The 4,201-nt window shown below is 40.1% G+C and overlaps 1 long non-coding RNA gene across 1 annotated transcript in view; it reads right to left on the bottom strand.

Moving 5' to 3' along the window:
* Positions 1 to 487: 487 nt before the first annotated feature.
* The window catches only part of LOC108288203, an 18,040-nt gene continuing 14,326 nt past the window's right edge, over positions 488 to 4,201 (bottom strand). Inside the window, exon 3 of the long non-coding RNA XR_001818637.2 lies at positions 488 to 2,122. This is a non-coding gene — a long non-coding RNA (uncharacterized LOC108288203). The remainder of the gene's footprint in view (positions 2,123 to 4,201) is intronic.

The following is a 4,201-nucleotide window of genomic DNA, read 5'->3' as shown; positions in this document are numbered from 1 at the left end:
CGTTTTTTTTAAGATGTTAAATTCCGGCTTCTCTTAAATCATCTTGACATCTGTTCTTCAAGAAGTTTCACTCTCAGTGAAGTGTATGAATTCATTTTTGTACTGTCTCAAAACTTCCATTTTTAGCCAGGGTTCTGGAAACCTTAGTCAAGACTTGACTACATAATCAACGACAGCTGAAGTCACCCGACATTAACAATTTCAATCTTGGTTTCTTAACTGCCCTCATGGAGAGATTGTTCAACATACAAATTAATATGTACAACTGCAGAATATATTATCAGACCAGCGTGTCAGCTCACAGGTACGTCAGACAGGGGTGCAAGTACTGCAAAATGAACCTGAATAGTTCTGACACCAGATAATATTTTAGTCCACCTTGTTATCTGGAAAGCACAGGTATTGTTTCTTTAAAAAAAAAAAAATGTTTTGGGTGACTTGAACCCGAAATTCCCCTGAAAGGAAATTTGATTGTTAGCTTCAGAGGAGTCCATGAACATAGTCTTTGGAGAGCTGGAGAACTCAGTTTCCCCTGAGTTCCTGAGAAGGGTACCTTAAGTGTTTGTTTTTTCTTTAGTTGGCCAGTGGGAGAAGATAAAGCTTTGGGACATCTAGTGGTTCCCATACCCACATTGTTCAAGGAATTCTTATGTTTGTGGTCTTCAATTGTTGATAGGAAATGTGGCTGGCTGTTGGTTGTTGGTGTGCAAACATAAAAGAGAGTTTTTACTCTTCGATCAATTTTACACTGTGGTGTGGAATTTCAATTTAATTTTCATGGTGATTACGTAGCTCATGTATTTGGTTGGACCCCTTCAAGATTGCTTTGCTTTGGTGTTTCACAAGTTTGTTCTGGTCTCTTTCCTGCTGAAATAGTCACCATGCAGAGAAGTATCATTTTCTTGGAATCAGCTGCTGTCTTGGTTTTTATGATTTGCCAAGGGCAACTAGTCATTCACTCCTGAATTCTTAATCTAATTCTTCTTGGACAGTTCTGCATTCACTACAGTGTTACAAGAGGATAACTATGGAGGTGAAAAGATGTAACAAATCATTCGAGCTCTTTCCAGCTACTGGGAAGTTTGACATCATGTAGTCTGAACCTTAGAGGACATATATCAGATAGCCACCACAACACAGACCGAAAAGATATATGGTAGGGCCCCGAACCATTTCCGGAGGCATCAGACCATTTCTGCATCCTTCTGTTCTCATCCTTGTTCACAGTGCTTGTTCCTTCTGTCCTAGCCTACCCTGCCTGCTTTCCACCACACTGAGGGACAGATACACGCTTCTGGAAAGCGCAGGTTACTCAGTGGAAGCAGTCAGGAAAATATGTCAGTTTACTCCCAACTTGAGTTGTTAATTTTCCCCAATAAAAATCCAAACAAGACATGCTTCTGAACCTTCTGAAATATTTTTATTTAACATGAATAGCCGTTAAAAGGTAATCTAGTACATTTTCAAATGTTTGATTGCAGCAGGCTAATGCCTACAGTATAAAATTAAAGCGCTGTATTATTTATAAAAAGACTTAGTTCTACAAAGTAAAATATTTTAGCACAAATCAGAGTATTTGTTTGAGAATTAATCTTTTGCATCCATTTTAAAAAAGTGTTTATTGCAATCATTTAAAATGGAATAGGTTAATGTATTCACTTTTTACCCAAGAGACTTGGCTTTGAATTTGACTTAGAGAAAATTAGTTTTGAGGCCTCAACCTCCTCTCCTTAGACATCTGTTGATATCACAAAATGAACCCAACGATTTGTCACAATTGTTGCCATTTACTCAGGAGATCTAAAAACTAGAATAACCTTATTTTCTGATTTTTTTTTCCTTTCCGTAAGACCACACTTTTTTATTGTAGACTCTTAGCAACCCCAAACTTGGGGCTCACCCGCATTGTTTTCACAGTCCAGGAAAACTCAGGAACCATTCTTGGCAAAGCTAATGGAAGGTGCTTTGGTGATATAGTTAGCAGGTTGCCGTGGCAACCTGTGTGACTCACAGTGTGACTCACGGCAGTTATAATTTCATTTGCTGGCAGGGTGCTTCATTAGGACAGATGTGAGAAGAGCCACGCTGAAGTTCCTTGAGTAGGCCTTCATCCAGATCCTGTCTGCCCATTGACAAATAGAAAAAGGGATAACCCAGTACTCACAAAGCAAGTGGAAGACTCACTGCCTAGCTTACCAAGGCCACCAGCTATCCCAGACATTAAGCTGGCTGGCAGTGGGACATGACTAAAATACAGGCCTAAAAGGGCTGATTAAGAGACAGCTATTCATTGAGGACCTACTCTGTGCCAATAGGCTTTTACCTTTCAGGTGTTTACAGACTAGTTGTAAGTAAAGACTGGAGGGCGACAGGATGGGGGCTAGGGAGGGGTAGAGAAGTACACAGTCACATAAAACAATCTGCAAACACAAACGCTAGGTCTACCAGTTCCATAAGTCAGCTCATAACTGAAAACAGACTAAGCTGGACGTGTATGGATGAGGAAAAGAAAATTAAAGAAAGCATCCAGGATTCTCGTGTTGTGATCAAGCATAAAATAGCAATAAAGCCAAAGGCAGAAATTTAACCCTGGGTGCTAAAACCCAGCCCCACAATAGAGTCACATCTATTTAGTTTCTTCAAGATCAGCCAGTCTGAGGAAGTAGAAGTCTCTCTGTACTGTCTGGAAACATTTGCCTTGTTTAGAGTCAGCCTGCACAGCTAGAGCCAAGCCCTCCTAAGCTTAACAGGATTTCTCTGTCTCATCATATTAAAAATAAATGGACTGCACTTGGCCCTGCCAGTCAGTTCTTCCAAAGTAGAACATTTGCATAGTCTTAAAGCTCACAGTTCATGGTGAGGAGCTGTGAACTCCATAGAAAAACTGAATAGTTAGCAGAGCGTTTCCATCCCAACTTCCAATTGATTCAAATTTGCCCAGTTAGTAGACTTGAGGTTAACGAATTACACTTGGACAAAAAGTATTTGTGTTTTCACTTCATAACATAGGTTCCAAAGGGTGTGTTCAGATGATGATTGGCTCTTTAAAATCCATAATTACTACCAGGGAGAAAACAAAAATGCCTCGCCTACCAGGTATTGGTGTAGACTTGATACACTTATTACATACTTGATACATGCTTAGTTAGACATGATTGGATTTGTCTTTAAAGAAGCGCTGGCTGTCTATGACATAGGTTTGCATTATGCCTAGTTTACTATTGACAATCATGATGGCGGAATTAATGGCAGTAGTGCCATTACTTGTAATAGCAGCAGTGGCAACAGCAGGAACACCACCTACCAAGCAATTTGAATATTCTAAGCATTATGTTTGATGCTTTATGTGCATTATCTCATTTAATCTGCTTATCAGCTTCATGAGCTGTGTACTGCTTGCATCCACATTTTAAATAAGAAAAGGTATGTGAGAGACGAGTAACTTAGCTTAGAGAAGTGAAAAACCTTGTTAACTAACCCGGCTGGGCAGAGCCTGGAGTCACAACACAGCAGATCGCCTCCTTGTGCACATATAAGAGCTCCACTGTTAGCGCCAGTATTAACATTAACTAATCCTTCTGGAGCACTTAGTGCTAGGCACTTCTCTAAGCACTTTCTAGGTGTTCCTTTATTTATCTTGACTGCAACTTTGTGATGTAGGTGTTGCTACTGTCCCCACTTTACAGATAAAAACCAAGGCCCAGGGTCCTACAACTAGCTAGTATGTGGTGGAGCCAGGATTTAAAGGCAGTCCACAGTTTCAATGCTTTTAAAATTAAGAGCGTCATTTTTCAAAGTGGTTCTTCCACTCTAAAGCATAGGAAGAAAACCAAGTGCAACATAGTCATTCATACACTTGACCCAGGTTTCCTTTTACCTTACAACTATGCTGCCTCCATAGGCTTCTAGGCTTGAAGAATGAACTGATTGTAAGAAAGGGGAATATTATTCCTCCTATGTGAAAAAAATTATGTAAACAAAGTAGTCTACTGGAAACTATATAGCCTTCTGACTTTATTATTTTTTTTAGACAGGGACTTGCTCTGTTGCCCAAGCTGGAGTGCAGTGGTGTGAGCATGGCTCACTGCAGCCTCAACCTCTTGGTCTTAGGAGATCCTCCTGCCTCAGCTTCCCAGTAGCTGGGACCACAGATGTGCACTATCATGCTCAGCTACTTTTTTTTTTTTTTTTAAATTTTCTA

Source organism: Cebus imitator, unplaced genomic scaffold, assembly GCF_001604975.1.
Source record: "Cebus imitator isolate Cc_AM_T3 unplaced genomic scaffold, Cebus_imitator-1.0 Scaffold367, whole genome shotgun sequence".
NCBI lineage: Eukaryota > Metazoa > Chordata > Mammalia > Primates > Cebidae > Cebus > Cebus imitator.
Note: the sequence above shows the minus strand (reverse complement) of the source record. Positions and strands in the feature narration are given on the sequence as shown.